The following is a 19642-nucleotide window of genomic DNA, read 5'->3' as shown; positions in this document are numbered from 1 at the left end:
GAAACGTAGACAAACCCATGGAAGCTCACACAGACACATGGGTGTTGGCCTGTCTACACACACACCCATAAGCTGCACAGAGCTGTCCATATGCAGACACAGCTGTATGTGTTTTTATTGATACACAGAGACACGGAGACATTTACGCAAACACTGAAGTACAGAGATTTATTCATAGGTAGATACATGTGTTTTAAATATGTATTTACTATCATTTTCATGCTCACAGGAGTACATGAATCTACACACAGAGGCATAGTTGTTATTAAAACATACCTGTGCATACATGTTCCTGCCTGTACATGCAACCTACATGCTCATGCTCACCATGAAAACATATAAACGTGCACACATGCATATGTATAGAAATGACCATGGGGATGCACATGGGAATGTTCATGCATGTTGGTGTGCACGTAGAAACACACAAGCATGTAGGTGTGCACACATACATGCACTGTAAGTGGAGACATATCCATGCAGACACAGACACAACAGAGACAATCCATAAAGAAATCTCTACATGCATATATACACAGAGACAATGCTGTATACATATAGAGACATAAACTTTTATATATAGAGATATAAGCATTATATATAGATACAGGGGAGAGAATGAGGCAGGGAAGAGAGAGGGAGATTGATTCATATGCAGAAGTGTATACCTGCAGATATGGGCATATAGGCACACAGGCCTAGAGACCCACGCAGAGGTATATGTGGGCAAATACGTCTGCACTCACACACACTCACTTAGATGCACAAGAGGAACAAAGTCACATTCATGCACAGAATCTCAGTTGGATTCACAGAGACACAGGCATATAGACAGAGACAGAGAAATAATGGACTCACACCCATGTAGACGCACAAAGGTATCGACACCAAAGCTGGTATAGGTACATCTATACAGATTTACACACGTGAACACATTCCACGTGAATGTACAAATGGACACGGAGACCCACAGATATACCGGACAAACACAGAGGCACACAGGGACACAAGCATGCATGTCTTTCACACAGACAGAAAGGTATGCACCCACACTGGCAGAGCCCGGCACGCCTTCACAAACACAGTTGCACAGACACGTGTGTGTATTGTCATATGTATGTATGCAAACAGAAGTGGGCATCGGTACCACAGGGGCATACACAAACCAAGAGGAGCAGAGACATAGCAGAACACATAGGGAAAATTCCCAAACACAGAGTCCTCAAATGCACACAGTAACATAAACACCTGCCCCTGGACACACAGATGCATTCACCCAGAGAGTCGTCCAAAGACATTAGTTCTCATGCAGACAGACTTATGCAGACTCACACACACACACATGCACCCACAGACATGAGGATGGTCACACAGACATACACATCCAACCAGAGGTGGAGGAACAGATGTATGAACACCAAGGCATGCATGTGTGAATAGAGAAGCCCTGAGACACAGATAAAGAGGCTTATAGGCAAGAATGTACACATGTAGGCACATGGACTCCTACCCCTACACACACCTATGTCATGTACACACAGATACAGAGACACGCAGAGGCCCACACAGATGAATATTTGCAAACAGTAAACATGAGGACTAAACATGTCCATGCAGGCATGGGTGCTATCTTATGCACACGGTCTCATGCAGAGATATACACACTGAAGACAAGACTTCAACCACATAGATGCTGACACGCTAAATGCACTTGCCTATATGGACACACAAATTCACATGCAAATGTGCACTCAGATGGCAGGCATCCCCATCCAGAAATACACAGACACAGAACATCTTCACCCTATAAAAGCAAGAGACATACACATATGCATGCATGTGTGCTAAGTCACTTCAGTTGTGCCCAACTCTTTGCAACCCTATGGACTGTTGCCCTCCAGGCTCCTCTGTCCGTGGGATTCTCCAGGCAAGAATACTAGAGTGGGTTGCCATGTCCTCCTCCAGGGGATCTTCCCAACCCAGGAATCGAACCCTCATCTCTTAAGTCTCCTGCACTGGCAGGTAGGTTCTTTACCATATACATGTAGAAATAGAGACAAACCCACAGGCACACAAATGCACAGATGCACAGAGATGCACCCTCACATGTCAATATATACACACATTGACTCGTGCTCATGTGTGCATATGCACAAATGATCTACAAATGTACTTCTATGCCCACACAACACTAAGTCTAAATGTACATAAAATATAAGAATGTACAGACACTAGTACATCTGTCAGTGTAAGCATATAGGTGTATCCATGGGCTTAATCATGTTACAGACAGAAACACAGACTTCCACGTGCATAGACATAGAGACACATGCAGACTTAAACATATGAAAATCGACTCAACCACATATAAAAGAATGTGACTTTTAGTGTATCTTTTTCTTAGCCTCTTCAAGAGAAAATGAAAATTAGGGAGCTCCCTCTGATGGCTAAAGTATATAAAGTGATGTGGAAATTACAAGAAATATCTCTGAAAGCTCTGGATTGCACGTGTTTGTGTGTGTGCACACAGACACACACTTCCACATTGCACAGAATCATGGACATAAAAATCACACAGAAGCACAGAAATATAAATATGAATAGACAAATATAGAAAGACCCATAGACAGTTACACACACACAACCCCAAAGTATCACAGAGTGTGATATTTAAGGGTGTGGCTATTGAACTTGAACAAAACCAAACCTGCATTTGCATCCCATATCTGGCACTTACTGACTCAATGAGCTGGGGCTCTTTTCCTGCTTTCTCACCTGTATCCTGGGGATGATATTAACACCTAGCTCTTAGAGCTGTTTGCAGATTCAGTGCAATGAAGGGCTTAACCTCGTGCTTGGAATGTCCCAGAGGCCACTGCTGCTGCTGCTTTTTGATTTTTCTAGGGCTGAAGTACTTAGCTGAACAGGGTTTGAGTTTTGTAGTTAAAGTGCATGGTTATATCAGAGAGATGTATTAGTTAACAATATTTGTAAGTGATATTAATGAAGAATAAATGACCTTCCCAGACAAGGCTATTTCTGAAATTTTCAGAGATGAGAAGGACTTATTATTGTCCTTGGGAAATGGAAACAACTAAAACAAATATTTCTTGCTATTGTTGTGTGTCCTTGTCACCGTTCTACGTTATTCCTCTCCTTTTCCTTTTTGCAGGAGATAGGAAGATTGAGAGAGCTGACGGAAGCGGGGAAGAGGGTGTCTTTCGCCACCTAGTGATCATTTTGAGTAAGTACAGTATTTGTGTATTGCTTAGAAATACTCCCTAAAATTTCACCTTTGCAAGATTGTATAACTGCCCTGGTGAATAAGCTGGTATACATCAAGTTATAGTGGTTTCTGCTATACCATAGTCCCCACCCTTATCCGCTGTTTTGATTTCCAATGTTTCAGTTACCCGCACTCAACTGTGGTCTGAAAATATTAAATACAAATTTCTAGAAATAAACAATTCATAAGTTTTAAATTGCACGCCATTTTGAGTAGCATGATGAAATATTGCACCGTCCTGCTCGGTCCCACCCAGGATGTGAAGCATCCCTTAGTCCTGCACATCCCACTCGTTAGTCACTTAGTATCAGATCGACCGTCGAGCTATCACAGCCTTGTGTCCAAGTCACCGTTATTTTGCTTAATGACCTCAAAGTACAAGAGTAGTGATGCTGGCCATTGGGATACACCAAAGAGAAGGCATGAAGTGCTCCTGTAAGTTAAAAGTTCTTGAGTTAATAAAGAAAGAAAACCACGTTGTATGCTGAGGTTGCTAAGATTTACGGTAAGAATGCATCTTCTACCCATGAAATTGTGAAAAAGGAAAAAGAAATTGGTGCCAGATTTGCTGTTGCATCTCAAACTGTGAAAATTACAGCCACAGTGAAGGATAAGTGCCTAGTTATGATGGAAAAAGCATTTTATTGTACAATAGGATATTTTTGAGAGAGACCACGTCCACGTAATTTTTATTACAGTGTATTTGTTCTATTTTACTCTTTTCATTATTATCATTAATCTCTTACTGTGCTTAATTTATAAATTAAACTTTATCATAGATGTGTATGTATAGGAAAAAACATAGTCTATATAGGGTTCAGTACTATCCACGGTCTCAGGTATCCACTGGGGGTCTCCGAACATATACCTGGGAATAAAGGTGGAACTCTTCAGAAATTAAAAAGTCATAAAATAAAAAGAAGTCTTTGTTTCTAAAATTCTTTCCTTCACTCAGTTTTCCTCTGGGATTCAATGAGACTATGTTTTATAGTGGTGGTCTTCAAACTTGCTAATTATAGGCTACCTAAAATAATTTTGAGAAACTGTCTACCCTGTCAAACATCTTGAAGTTAGCATCTGAAATTTCTTATCATCAGTTTAATTATTTGTACAGTTATCATTTGTGGCATATTATAAATATTTATACTTTTAATTAATGATTTAATCACATTTTTAATCTGTCCAATGAGCTAAAAATACCTTGCTAATTGGAGAAGGGAGTGGCCACCCACTCCAGTATTCTGGCCTGGAGAATTCTATGGACTGTATAGACCATGGGGTTGCAAAGAGTCGAATGAGTGAATTTGACTTTCACCTTAATCTGTCCAATGAGCTAAAAATATCATGTTAACAAGACACTCATCATTGTTAATTAAGAGCAAACAAATAAGAAAAAACCACGAACAGCTAGAAATTTTACATGATTTTATTATTTCCTGGAAATTGCCGTTCCATTCAACTTCCCTCACAGAATTTATCCTAATGCAATTTATTTTAATGTTCAAAGACCTTTTATTGGTCACCCATACATCTCTGCAAAAATATAGGTTGAAATAAATTTTCCCATAATGCTAAGCTTCTAAGTACTAAATCTTTTATTATTAAATTATTAGTAGCACACAGTTTATCAGAAGAGTATAAAATATTACACATTTTGAAAAGTTAAAAATGAAAACTAGAATTTGGTTGGCAATGCTTTTCCTAAGTGAATTTGATTGTTTGTTTTTCCCCAAGTTAGTTCATGACTTGGAGGATGACTCTTACTTCTAATGAAACAGAGTACAGTATAAATTTTATTCCCATAAATAAGGAGAAGGGAATGGAATGAGTGTCCAAGTCACAGGTCAAAAATCACATGGTGACCAGTCATAAAAAAAAGTTTAATGACAAACTTTTTAAATTAAATTTTTTTTATTTTTAACAGACAATTTGGCTGAGCCTATCTTTAATTGTTTGAAAGAAAAGAAGCCCGAATTATAAAAGGGTTTGTTGCTGAATCATTAATTTTAGTGTTTCTGGGAGGCTTACCAGAATAACCTTATTACCGAGGTTTAGCAAATGACTATTATATATCATTCTTTCATTTTGAGACATTGTTTTTAATTCAGTGGACTTACAAAGATTGGGAAAATCAAAATACTTAGATAAGTGTCACTTAGTTAATACAATAATTTTGATAAAATCCCTTTAGTTTATTATTTACCCTAAATATGAAACTTTGAGGCTACTGATTTGGATTATTGATTTCATAGAAAACATTTATAATATAACTCAGTTGACAAAGGCAATGTTCATATCAAAATAATCAGCCAAATCAGCTTTATCTTCAGATAAAGTGTCCAATTTAATTTTTCAATGGAGAATATGAAATAATATGCATTTTGAGGAGCCTTATTTAAACCATGGAGAAATCAATTTGGGGGCACCTCTGGTTAAATATTTCACTAGCAAAGTAAATAGAAGATTAAAATGAGATTTTAATGTATTTCAGAATAAAGAAAATTTAATTTTAATATTTAATAATAATTTTAATGATAAAATTTATTAATAAAATAAAAATAAATAATAAAAATTTAATAATTTTTTTTCTTATATGTAATTTAAAATTAAACAGTGTAATATGTAGCTAACATGTTATAAAACAAGGAATTGAATGGCATGCATAGCTTCTTTTGGTAAACAAATATCCCAATTTTGGGTTTCTGGAAATAATTAAGAATAATGTATAAAAATTTTAAAGACATTAATATTTTTAGGCCACAGGATTAAACTTTTCAGCCATATTTTATAAAAGAGAAAAGTATATAGAGCTAAAAAATAACTGGTCTGGCAACAACCATATTTAATTTTTTGATAATAAGTACTAGAAAATCTGTAATTATAAAATGAAATGAGGATTGACTTTCATTGGGAAAGATATTTCAAGATACAATCTGAGAAAACACGTTTTAGTTAGTTTAATTGAATGATGTACCTTATTTGAAAAAAATCACATACAATTTCTGTACATGTTTTACCAATGTAAACATTTTGTAATACAAAAAACATTTCAATTATATGTAAAAGAATCAGCATGGACAGTATATGCAGCTATTAGGAGGTGTTTTCTTTCCAGTTAATGACAGATGTAAGTGATTAGTGTTGAGAATAGCTGCAAAATAATGCTTAATTTTAAGCAAGTGGGAAAAAGTTGTCCTTGAACAGATCAGTTTTAGGCAAGAAGAGGCATGGATGTTGAGAAGCTGAGTGTGGATTCCCTGCAAACTACCCCTGCTCTCATACTTTCTGAAAAGAATTCATGGATGAGTAGCCAAGTTTGAAGCCCACTGTTCTAAACTGTCTTCAGCAGGATTGCTCCAGAGCAATGTTTTGTCAGTTAGGATAATCAATTTTTTGTAGTTCACAGTCACAGGAGTGCAGTGGAGGTAGCTGCCACTCTTGATTTTCTGCCAACTGTTTTTATGACTGATCATGTTTGAGCCAAAGGTTCTGAAAGGGATTATTTTTGTTTTGCTGATAAATGTGTATATTGACTAGACCTCCATTGTCTGATATTGGAGCCGCTAGCAACATGTGGGTATTGAGCATTTGAAATGTGACTAGTGCAAACTGGGCTTCCCTGGTGGCTCAGTGGTAAAGAATCCGCCTGACAATGCAGGAGATGCAAGATACCAGGGTTCGATCTCTGGGTCAGGAAGATCCCCTGGAGAAGGAAATGGCAGCCCACTCCAGTATTCTTACCTGGGAAACCTCATGGACAGAGGAGCCTGGTGGGCTACAGCTCATGGGGTTGCAAAGAGTCAGAAACAACTTAGTGACTAAACACACACTAGTGCCAACTGCAATATATTCTAAGTGTAGAATGCAACACAGCAGATTTCAAAGACAGGGCACACATAAGTGAAATTGTTCATTAATATTTTTATATTGAGTACATGTAGAAATGACAATATTTTGGCTATATTGAGTGAAACAACACACATTATTAAAATTAATTTCACCTGTTTTTTAAACTTTTTTAAAATATTGTAACATGAAAATTAAAATGATATAGGTGGCTTGCATTATATGTTTTATATGATAGTGCTACTGTAGAGCTCAGATTAAAATTCTCTAACTTCCCCTAAATAGCATGATCACAGAAAAGATTGATTTGTCCACTAATGTTGATATTCTGATGTAACCAGTTCCTTTACTAGTATTTGGGTTTCTGAATTGGGGAATTTCTAGTTGTTAGGCTTGAAATTTGTAGTTGTTTTTCTTAGGAAAAAGTAAAAAACCCCAAACAAACCAATATTCCACTAAAGATATTGGAAAAGTAGTCTTTTATTAGTACCTGGAAATTTTCCCAGAATGAACTTTGGATGGCTTCTCAGTGGATATATGTGAAGTTTTTCAAGCTCTTCAAAATTGTCAGTGGCAGATATTGCATTCTACAGAAGATATGACATGCTTCATCACATTTGAGATTTTTTATGTAATATGTTTTTATGTAACACTAAGAAAAAAATACTTCCAAATAAACTGTGATGTAATGCTTTCATATCCATAAAATTTTAATTTTATACTTACCAAAAGAGCTTTTTTTTGGCATATATGGACATATATTTTTATCATATATCATGATACCAAAATAGCCACAACCAAGTTTGAGTATGTATGGCAGTGACATTTCCCTTTCAACTGCCTCCTGGCTGACAGGGATTGTAAAATGCCCTGATTATAAGACACATTCTGATTTGAGAGACATGAAAATGTTAAGAAAATATGCATCTTAGAATTGGTTAAATATGGTCAGTCATTTGTCAAGAAAGAAAGGATCACAGAGGACAGAAAGCCAAACTCCAAGACATCAGCTTAGTGAAAACACCTTTTCTGTGTGTGATTGGATACACAAAACCCAAAATGTGGCTCTTATTCAAACTTTTATCATAGAGCACTTAAAAAACATTGCAATATACATTTCATGTTAGTTGTTTGATGGTTTTCCTAGTTTTCTTTTATTTGTTTCCTGGCTTGGAAGTGGGAGCAGTGGAGGAGAAGGGGACGACAGAGGATGAGATGGTTGGATGGCATCACTGACTCAATGGACATGAGAAGTTTGAGTGAACTCCGGGAATTGGTGATGGACAGGGAGGCCTGGCGTGCTGCAGTCCATGGGGTTGCAAAGAGTTGGACACGACTGAGCGACTGAACTGAACTGAATTTGGAAGTGGGAGAGTTAGGGAAGAATCGTGATGGGTGGGGCTTCGGCTGGGCACAGACTGGCTCTCTCCAAACTAAAAATATCTAGCATCTCTGGAGTAAGAATCACTTAGCACAGCCTTGTGTGTGGCTGTGCCTTCAATGGCACTGTTTCTTCTTTGCAAGCCGGGTAACCGACACAGCCTTTCTGCCTGTCCCTGCTTAGCTTAGTTCTAACATATTCACCGTATCCTTTCTTGATTGAAGGGTCTAAGAGAAGGAGGGATGGAGATAGAACTGCTTTCCTAGTTTTTGTTTTACATAGTATTTGAAAGGGTGAGCAGATGAATAAAAACTCCACAGGAAGTCCATTATGTCAAGAATCAATGAAGTGAAAACACAGTCTAGATTTATCATCCGGAAATTGTGCGAATCTCTGATTCTAATGGTACTCATGATGATATATTTATAAGAGGAAACAAATTTCAGAGTTCTCAGGAAATGAGAAAAATAAGAGAATCCAAACCATATTTCCTCTTTTGTCCTTACACTTGTACTGAGCCATAAGTGTCTCTTGAAAGCTCAGAAGGAGGGCCCAGCTTGTGACCAGTGCAGCCTCATTGGGCCCTGAGCTTAGAAGGGCTCCATGCTTGCTTTAATGCTGTGCTGTCATGGTCTAGAAATCCTTAATACCTTTTTAAAAAGGAAATCCCACATTTTCATTTTGCCCTGAACCCCACAAATTATATAGCTAATGTTGTTCAAAAGGAGACACTTGCCAGAGAATAATGAACTGAAGTTGCCACATTAAATTAGAAGCATTGCTTTTCTAATGTTCTGTCCTGAATCCTTTCTGTCAGTACTTGTAAATACAGTATTCGTAAGCTACTATTGTTGTTAGGAATAATAGGTGTAGAAGTACATCACAGGAATGGTAGTATCACTCAACAGTACTTTGTATGGCCTTCCCCACTGATTCATAGGACCTGGGGCATCTTCTGTGTTTCTCTTTTGTGATCTGTTAAATGGCAGTGACATTTCACCTTAACCCCAGATAAGGTTAATTGTTAGAATTAGATTGAAATGCCCATGGAAGTACTTGTGATCTCTAAAGGTTGAAGCAGATACAGAAGATGATTTATGCCCCTTCCCTGGCATGGAGTCTGGGCGGCACCTATCTGCTGGGGTCCTGGTGCCTGAGTTGCACTCAGCAGTGAGGCCACTCTGCCCCATGACTGTATAGCAGATATCCAAGGGGGTCCTAGAGCCAGACAGTCAGCACCCCTGCCGTGTCAAGAGCCTGCTGAGGCACATCACACTGCTGCCTAGATGACTGGGTCAAGGCTCCTGGCTGGAAATCACTGCTATGTGGACAGGGCTAGAGGGCTGAAAAGACATGGGAGGAAGTGTGGACAGGAAAGATCCTTTGCGTCCCTGGGACCTAGTCCTGAGAACTTTTTCTAGGGCATGCATGCATGCTAAGTCACTTCAGTTGTGTCCAACTCTGTGCAATCCTATGGACTGTAGCCTGCCAGGCCCCTCTGTCCATGCGGATTCTCCAGGCAAGAATACTGGAGTGGGTGCCATGCCCTCCTCCATGGGATCTTCCCAACACAAGGATTGAACCTGTGTCTCTTATGTCTCCTGGCATAAGGAGTTCTTATGCCAGAACCTGGCAGGTGGGTTCTTTACCACTTGCACCACTTGGGAAGCCCGTGGGCTATATCTGGGGTTAAGGAGGACCCAGCCATAGGTACTAGCCACTTCAGATGGCCACAGGAGCTTTCTTATTTCTCAAAATGGAGCTGTATTCAGAGTTGCCATTATCTCAGTAAGAAAAGTAGACTTTTGTTTCCATCATGTGAAGGAACTCATTTTCCTGGAAGTGGGGTGGGGAAGTATGCAAGAATGCCCATAGTGACTTTGTGGTACATCCTGCCAGCCTTATTTAAACAACTGCAGGGTTTTGTTATGATGCAGTGGAGGTCACAGAAAATGCCATTGGAAATATCTTGGTAATGTCTTCTGTCACTAATGGGGTGTGGTGATTGACAGTTTCCTTTAGTTCACATATCAGGTATAAGACTTTTTGTTTCTTGTGTGTGGCAAAAGTGAGGATGGGGTGTAGTTTTATAGGAATGAATGTCCAAGAAGAAACTATTTATCTCCTGCCTAAGACGATGCAGTGTGTTTGGTTGCAAGCATCTACTAGAAAACAGGAGGGGACTATGTTGTGTTCCCATGCAGGGGATGAAATAGCCAGGAGATATGAGCATTATTTTAATGTTTTTGCATTAGAGTTTGCACTCCAGCTTCAGTCTGCCACAAAGGCTGCAGATCTGGTAAACCTATAACAAGCAGCCAACATCTGGTCTGTGATTGATCCAGATCTGAGACTGCCAGCTGCCTAGCAACTTGGCTTGGGGAGGGTGCCTGACAGCCTAGATCAGGATTGGAGATGGGGGATAAAGATGGTGATTAGGCAGCTGTCTATGTGCTAATGAGCTTGCCACTGGGCACATGTATTTTGAGAGACTTTCATCACAAGACAGCCTGTAAAGGGAAGTTGGCTGTTGCACACAAAGGTTGGTACAGGCATAACGATGCCTGTAGGTAAGAGGATGAGGTGTGGGGAAGGTGCTCTGGGGGACTTCATGAACCAGATGGAAAGGGGCCATCTGTGCAGGTGCCTGTACCTGACTTAGGTAAGGCCCTGCTCAGGTTGGAATCAGAGCTTTCTTGAGCTGCCTCCAGCACTGCCTGAAATCCCTACTGTGTGTTCCCACACCAACCAAGAGAGGCCACACCTGTTGATGAAGGCAGGTTGGGGACTCAGTGATGACCTCACTTATAGGAAGATGATAATATCATTATAGAGTTGCAAAGAACCCTTCAAGGCTATTTAGTGCAATCATTATATCTTAATTTTGAAACCTCCAATAAATGGTTTTTTTCCTCCAGAAATGAGAAGCTCAGTGTTTCCTGAGGCAGTCCATTCAGCCTCTGGCCATCTTCAGTAGTTCTGCTTTGTACTGGACTGAGGTCTGCCTCCCTGGGAGGCACATTCTGAACTCTGGGACAAGTTATATCCTGCTGACATGTGGCACTTTTGGTCACTGAAGACATTTAACTCTTCTCTTTGCCTAGCTTAGTCTCTGTCTGCCGTTCTCCATTTGACAGTTTAGCCAGTGTTATCCTTACCCTTGTTTTCTTCCTCCTGAGAGTCCAGGTCCCCAGGATCCCAAAGTTTGGACAGTATTCCTGGTGCAGTTGGACCATTTGTTCCTTAAGCTGAATATCATTCGTCTATTGAGTGCATGACATTTATGATCAGATTGCAGTGTTGGGCCACCCAAAGTCTCCAGACAGTCTAAATGCATCTGAAAGGTGCCTTAAACCTGCTTCACTAAGAACCCCAGGGATAACCAAAGCTTCTAACCCAAAGTATTTTACTCACTGAAAGTTAAGTCATGGTGGCACGTGCGTGCGTGCTCAGTTGCTTCAGTTGTGTCTCACTCTTTGCGACCCTATGGGCTATAACCCACCAGGCTCCTCTGTCCATGGGACTCTCCAGGCAAGAATACTGGAGTGGGCTGCCATGCCCTTCTCGAGGCGATCTTCCTAACCCAGGGATCGAATCCATGTCTCCTGCATCTCCTGCACTGCAGGCAGATCCTATACCCACTGAGCCACCTGGGAAGCCTTATGGTGGTACAGGGGGGAACAGAAATGGAGGGTAGAAGTTTATCTTCTGTTGAAAGCTGTGTTATCTATTTTTCTTCTGCATATCCTTAGTTTATTTAAATATCATTTCATATGGACTCTGGGAGCCTGAGAAATTACGGAAAAGTGAACCTTAGATAGGATTGAGGAATTACATTCATCATGTGCATTGCTCACAGTGAAGTGGGAGTAAGCTGAAAATTTCTTTCTTCATGTCCCCTCCTCCACCACAGCCTCAGGAATATACAACATCATCTGCAAGGAGAGGAAAAGAGGACTTGGTCACGTAAAAATATAGCAATCTAATCTGTTTCTTCCTCTAGATTTTAGCTAAAAGGTTTATTTACTACATGGGCTGAAAAGTATTATATATTCCATATATAATTAACTAAATAATAATCCCCAGTAGAATGTAAAGAAGACATGATGTGGTGGATTCATAATGCAGTGTGATACTACATCTATGAGAATGTTCACATTCCTGATGGGTTTATGTAACCAGCACACATCACAATGATGACTCATTTAAAATTATGTAATGAACACTCCATGCAAGAGTTAAACTCAAAATTAGGGCAAGAGGGGTGATTGCTGTACATGTAGCTATAGAGATAGAACAGACTGAGGTGCTGGGAATGTTCTGGAAAGAAAAGTCACGTGGGTGAAGACTTTGCTTGCATTGCAATGTGTTCATGATTAAGTATTCTAATGCCTCTTACTCTTGGCATTTACTATATTTGTTGCTCTTCCCATCTCTCTTCTTGGGGCTGGAGTTCCCACGGTTTCAAATCTGGCTCCTTGCCTTTGCCCTGCCTTTAGTTTCTGCAGAAAACATCATGAAGTTTCAAATGCAAAGCTGAATTCATTTGAAAAACAAAAAATTAATCCATTTTCAAAAATGTCCACCATAAATGCATAGGAGTTTTATTAGTAGGAAAAATAAGAAATGCAATATTAAAATTTTAAAAATTTATTTAGGTAGAGGGTGGGATGCACTGGGTTTTGTGTTTTTTTTTCAAAGTTTGGAACTCTGGACTGCAGTCATTGTGAGCTCACGAAGCCAGGTGTCCTGACTTGAATCTCTGGTCCCCTTTCAGCTGGCAGTTGGAAGGGATCCTGTGCCCAACTGCCTTCACAAAGAGCAGAACTGGGCCAGGGGCAGCAAAACTTTGTTCTCCCTCTCCCAAGCCAGCAGTCTGTTAATAAGGAGCAGAGTGTGTGATGGATGCTAACGCCTTATACAGTTAAAGGCACCCCGTGTTCCTTTACAGATGAAGAATTGAGATAATGTAAAGTATTAACCTCCACTCTAGAAGAAACCATCTCACTGTTCATTTTCATAAAACTTTATTAAAGTTATGAGCTTCAAATTTAATTGAAATATTCAGGAAACTGCTTCTTGGGTAGAGGAAATGAAACCATGAGGCAGCAAAGGTATTTCATTGAGTTTCAGTTTAATGGCAGCCTTGGACACTTGATCCGGGAGGGGTACAGCTCTCTTTCTCTGCGTTAGTCAATCTCTTTTGCTTCCCTCAACCCAATCAGTTAAGGGTCAGTTCCCTGTTGTAAATTTTATCTAGTTGATCCAGGCAATGAAACATCTTATTATGGCATGCCAGATAATTAGAGTTTACCGCATCCCTATTTACTGGCATGTTGAGCAGTGTCGGGAGGGGGAAGTTTCCTTTTAATCCTTCTTGAGTTCTTTGGGCCAGTCTAATAATTAAATTGACATAAGACAGATCACCAGGAGAAAAAAAGAATGACTGAAGGAGGATGAAAAGTCCTTTCTGTGTGCAACTACTTGGAAAGTATTTTTAAGCTTTGCAACTTAAAAACATAACTATTGATAGAGGATTGTCTAATCTACAGAATACACTGTAAGTCGAAAGTGAGATGCATGTGGTATAAAATAAGGCCTGGAAATCTCCACTGGTTTGCCCATGAGCAGAATAAAGTTTGAAGAGGCTCCAATTTTTTGCCATGGCTGGATGAACAATTTGCTGAGGTAGAGTTTCAGAGGAAACAAGAAGATTAGCTTTGTATTTGATGCAGAGTATTAAGGGCTTTCTAAAGAGATTAAATCAAAACCTTATTACAGTCCACTAATGCTGTATTAATGTAGCAGACATTTTTTGCTTTTCAAGGTTTTCATTTAAACTTGTGTTTGTGAATATTATTAAATTTCTTGGGATTAAGGACTTTGAAAGCCCCTTGTTTGTAAAGCTCTATTATTGAGTTCCCTGTAGGAGCTCAGAAAGCCCTCTGCACATTTAACTCCCGAGTCCTCATTATTACACGGGGGCTTAAGAAAGACAGAGGTGTTGAAACGGCTTTGGGAGAGAGAGGAGCTTGGCCCGGGGAAGAGAGATGTTTGCAACTGTTCATCCACTTTTTCCATGTCATCCTCTCACCCGTATCCCAGATTGCTGGGTGATGATGCTTCTAGGGACATGGCATTAGATTTAGCCCCAGCAGAGAACTTTGATTCAGCCTCTTTCATGGACTTGTAGGAATTCGTGATCTGGAAGTGTAGGGTCGCCTCACTCTGGCTCATCTTGGTTCTTTAGGCTCTTCTCCCTCTCTCCCTTTGCATGCCACTGCCTTCACTTAGAGTGTTTCTCTTCCTCAGTTTGCCTGTTCAAACTCACCCCATCCTTTAAGGCTCATCTCAAATGCATTGCTATTGTCCCTTACACCTCAAACAGGAAATCCAATCTTGAGTGACCTCTGGTAGTCCCACTCAGCACACTCTATGGCAAAACCTAAAAATCTTATCAGCTCCAAGGTCAAGAGAAGGAGGTGGAGAGAGCAAGGCCCTAGACTTTCTTGTGGGGAAAGGCTTCTCTGATGCTAACATCAGCCGTCTTGCACTGTGTTTATTGCTCCAATGGCCAGGGCTGGCCGTTGGCTTGTATCTTCCCAATAAGGCTCGTGAACACTGCCAGATTAACTGAGCTCTGCACAAGCCTCATAGTGAAGATTCTCTTGCTTCTTCTGGGCAAATAGGTTCATGTCTTATAAATATATCTTTGATTGGGAAGGCTGTCTTTCACATTTTTGGTAAAAATTCACACCCACCTCCTTGGGGGTAATGCAAAGCTGGACAAGCAAGAATGCATGACTTTTCTGGGTAAATGGTGATCTTCTCACCACTGTGTGATTAAAACAGAAAAAACTAAGACTGTAGCTTTGATCCTCAAGCCCAGATTTCAAGTGCTGGTGTTTCTCGAGACTGTTTCTCTCTTCTCCCCATCTCATCTCTGTGTCCTTTTCTTACCCTGATCAGGTTAAAATGAGCTAGACAAAATCATACATGTCGGAAGCAGTAAAAAGATGCACTTCTCATAGTGTTGCATATGCATGTCTCTGCACACTTAGGTTTGGGGGTTGTATGTCAGCTGGTTGTATGTTCCCTTATACATCCTAAGGATCAGTTCAGTTCAGTCACTCAGTCGTGCCCGAATCTTTGCCACCCCATGGACTGCAGTGTGCCAGGCTTCCCTATTCATCACCAACTCCCAGAGCTTACTTAAACTCATGTCCATTGAGTCACTGATGACATCCAACCATCTCGTCCTCTGTTGGCCCCTTCTCCTCCTGCCTTCAATCTTTACCAGCATCAGGGTCTTTTCAGATGAGTCAGTTCTTCACATCAGGTGACCAAGTATTGGAGTTCCAGCCTCAGCATCAGTCCTTCCAATGAATATTCAGGACTGATTTCCTTTAGGATGGACTGGTTGGATCTCCTTGCTATCCAAGGGACTCTCAGGAGTTTTCTCCAACACCATAGTTCAAAAGCATCAATTCTTTGGTGTTCAACTTTCTTTATAGTCCAACTTTCACATCCATACATGACTACTGGAAAAACCAAAGCTTTGACTAGATGGACCTTTGTTGGCAAAGTAATGTCTCTGCTTTTTAATATGCTGTCTAGGTTGGTCATAGCTTTTCTTCCAAGGAGCAAGCGTCTTTTAATTTCATGGCTGCAGTCATCATCTGCAGTGATTTTGGAGCCCCCCAAAATAAAGTCTGTCACTGTTTCCACTGTTTTCCCATCTATTTCCCATGAAGTGATGGGACCAGATACCATGATCTTAGTTTTCTGAATGTTGAGTTTTAAGCCAACTTTTTCACTCTCCTCTTTGACTTTCATCAAGAGGCTCTTTAGTTCTTCTTCACTTTCTGCCATAAGGGTGGTGTCATCTGCATATCTGAGGTTTTTTATATTTCTGCTGGCAATCTTGATTCCAGCTTGTACTTCATCCAGTCCAGCATTTCTCATGATGTACTCTGCATATAAGTTAAATAAGCAGGGTGACAATATATAGCTTTAAGGTACTCCTTTCCTGATATGAAACCAGTCTGTTGTTCTATGTCCAGTTCTAGCTGTTGCTTCTTGACCTGCATACAGATGTCTCAGGAGGCAGGTCAGGTAGTCTGGTATTCCCACCTCTTGAAGTTTGTTGTGATCCACACAGTCAAAGGCTTTGGCACAGTCAATAAAGCAGAAGTAGATGTTTTTCTGGAACTCTCTTGTTTTTTCAATGATCCAACGGATGTTGGCAATTTGATCTCTGGTTCCTCTGCCTTTTCTAAATCCAGCTTGAACATCTGGAAGTTCATGGTTCATGTACTGTTGAAGCCTGGCTTGGAGAATTTTGAGCATCACTTTGCTAATGTGTGAGATGAGTGCAATTGTGCGGTAGTTTGAGCATTCTTTGGTATTGCCTTTCTTTGGGACTGGAATGAAGACTGACCTTTTCCAGTCCTGTGGCCACTGCTGAGTTTTCCAAATTTGCTGGCATACTGAGTGCAGCACTTTCACAGCATCATCTTTCAGGATTTGAAATAGCTCAACTGGAATTCCATCACCTCCACTAGCTTTATTCGTAGTGATGCTTCCTAAGGCCCACTTGACTTCACATTCCAGGATGTCTGGCTCTAGGTGAGTGATCACACCATTGTGATTATCTGGGTCGTGAAGATCTTTTTTGTATAGTTCTGTGTATTCTTGCCACCTCTTCTTAATATCTTCTGCTTCTGTTAGGTCCATACCATTTCTGTCCTTTATTGTGCCCATCTTTGCATGAAATGTTCCCTTGGTATCTCTAATTTTCTTGAAGAGATTGCTAGTCTTCCCCATTCTATTGTTTTCCTCTATTTCTTTTCATTGATCACTGAGGAAGGCTTTCTTATCTCTCCTTGCTATTCTTTGGAACTCTGCATTAAAATGGGTATATCTTTCCTTTTCTCCTTTGCCTTTCACTTCTCTTCTTTTCACAGCTATTTGTAAGGCCTCCTCAAACAACCATTTTGCCTTTTTGCATTTCTTTTTCTTGGGGATGGTCTTTATCACTGCCTCCTGTACAATGTCACAAACTTCCATCCATAGTTCTTGAGGCACTCTGTCTATCAGATCTAATCCCTTGAATCTATGTCTCACTTCCACTGTATAATCATAAGGGATTTGATTTAGGTCATATCTGAATGGTCTAGTGGTTTCCCCTCCTTTCTTTAAGTCTGAATTTGGCAATAAGGAGTCCATGATCTGATCCACAGTCAGCTCCCTGTCTTGTTTTTGCTGACTGTATAGAGCTTCTCCATCTTTGGCTGCAGAGAATATAATCAATCTGATTTCGGTGTTGACCATCAGGTGATGTCCATGTGTAGAGTCTTCTCTTGTGTTGTTGGAAGAGGGCGTTTGCTATGACCAGTGCGTTCTTTTGGCAAAACTCTGTTAACCTTTGCCCTGCTTCATTTTGTACTGTAAGGCCAAATTTGCCTATTACTCCAGGTGTTTCTTGACTTCCTACTTTTGCATTCCAGTCCCCTATAATGAAAATCGCCTTGACTTGTGTGTACCTTGCAGCATCTAGCACAGTGCCTGCCGGGGGGTGGCCAGTCAATGACTGAATATGCACAAAAGACAGAATCAGTGTTTAAGTGTCAGTGTGGATCTATGTTTGTGTCTAATATTTTGGATATATTTGGTTATATAAAATGTGTTATAAAATTAACTTACCTGTTGCTTTTCACTTTTATACATGTGTTATCTGCAAATTTAAAAATTTTACCCATGAACTATGTTATATCTTAATTGGATAGTCCTGGTCTAGAGAGTAACTCCTTTTGCATGTGATTTGAGTTCCAGTTACTTGGAAACCTCTCAAAGTTGAAACCATCTAAACTTGCAGTTCTCAGCCCTGGAAGCACTTTAGAATCGCATGGGGAATCACAAACACTTGATTCCTCCTAATGATTTTGATTCACCTAATGCAACTCATAGTGATAATTTCTTCTGTGCTCTGAATTCCTTCCAAAAGGCTGTAGATGGTGTGATCATAATGATACAGGACTCTGTGACATGAATGCCAGAAACATGTATATCTCCAGGTTGGCCAGCTGCTGGATGAAGGGGGCATGCAATATTCAAACAGACTTAGTTCAGACCCTCAACTAATTTTCCAGGATGAACGGACCCTCTTCTTAGCTCTTCTGTTGTTAAAATCAAGAAAACATACAGGAAACACTAACTTAAATTAATTCTGTCTTAGCTGCTACTTCTGAAAATCAGCTTACTGCATTCCATTTGGCCTCCCAGGGAGATACTTAGTATTACTTGCTCTGTTTTCAGAGAGGAACATGGGGTCAAAGAGTGTGACCATCTGTTTGGTTAAGAGAATTCCTTCTGCCAAATTTGTGTTACTTTGTTTGGCTTTTGTTCTGCTGCTGCTGCTGCTAAGTCACTTCAGTCAGGACTGACTCTGTGAGACCCCATAGACGGCAGCCCACCAGGCTCTGCCTTCCCTGGATTCTCCAGGCAAGAACTCTGGAGTGGGTTGCCATTTCCTTCTCAAATGCATGAAAGTGAAAAGTGAAAGTGAAGTTGCTCAGTCGTGTCCGACTCTTAGCGACCCCATGGACTGCAGCTCACCAGGCTCCTCCGTCCGTGGGATTTTCCAGGCAAGAGTACTGGAGTAGGGTGCCATTGGCTTTTGTTTTAGTGGGGGGATTTTTTTGAAGGGGACTTGTAAGGGGTCTAAGGAAGGTAACATAGAAAAGGCAGCTTGATTGGAACTGGACCATCCTCTATTTTGGAACGAGCAGTCATTGAGTTCACATTGATTCCTAGTAGCACAGGCTGCATCTCCTAACCTGACCCTCAAATTTTGGGAGGCACCTCCAAGGTCCTATTAGTTCATAGAGCTCTGGGTGGCTGCTCAGTCTCTATGGATGACTAAGGCTGGTGACCTGGTGTGAGTTCAGAATAGATTGGCAAAATAACAAAAAACTCTAGGCTTTTAAATCAGATCCTACTGAATTGTATCTTGGGATCCTGGGAAGTCTAAGCACTTTCTCACTGTAGGGCTGCTTGAAAAAGAGGTGCTGAGTTATTGTGATCATGAATGGCCAAATTTGGTGCCACCTACAGTGGTGATAGGAGCT

Source organism: Bos mutus, chromosome X, assembly GCF_027580195.1.
Source record: "Bos mutus isolate GX-2022 chromosome X, NWIPB_WYAK_1.1, whole genome shotgun sequence".
NCBI classification, from domain to species: domain Eukaryota; kingdom Metazoa; phylum Chordata; class Mammalia; order Artiodactyla; family Bovidae; genus Bos; species Bos mutus.
This window is presented reverse-complemented; position numbering follows the sequence as displayed.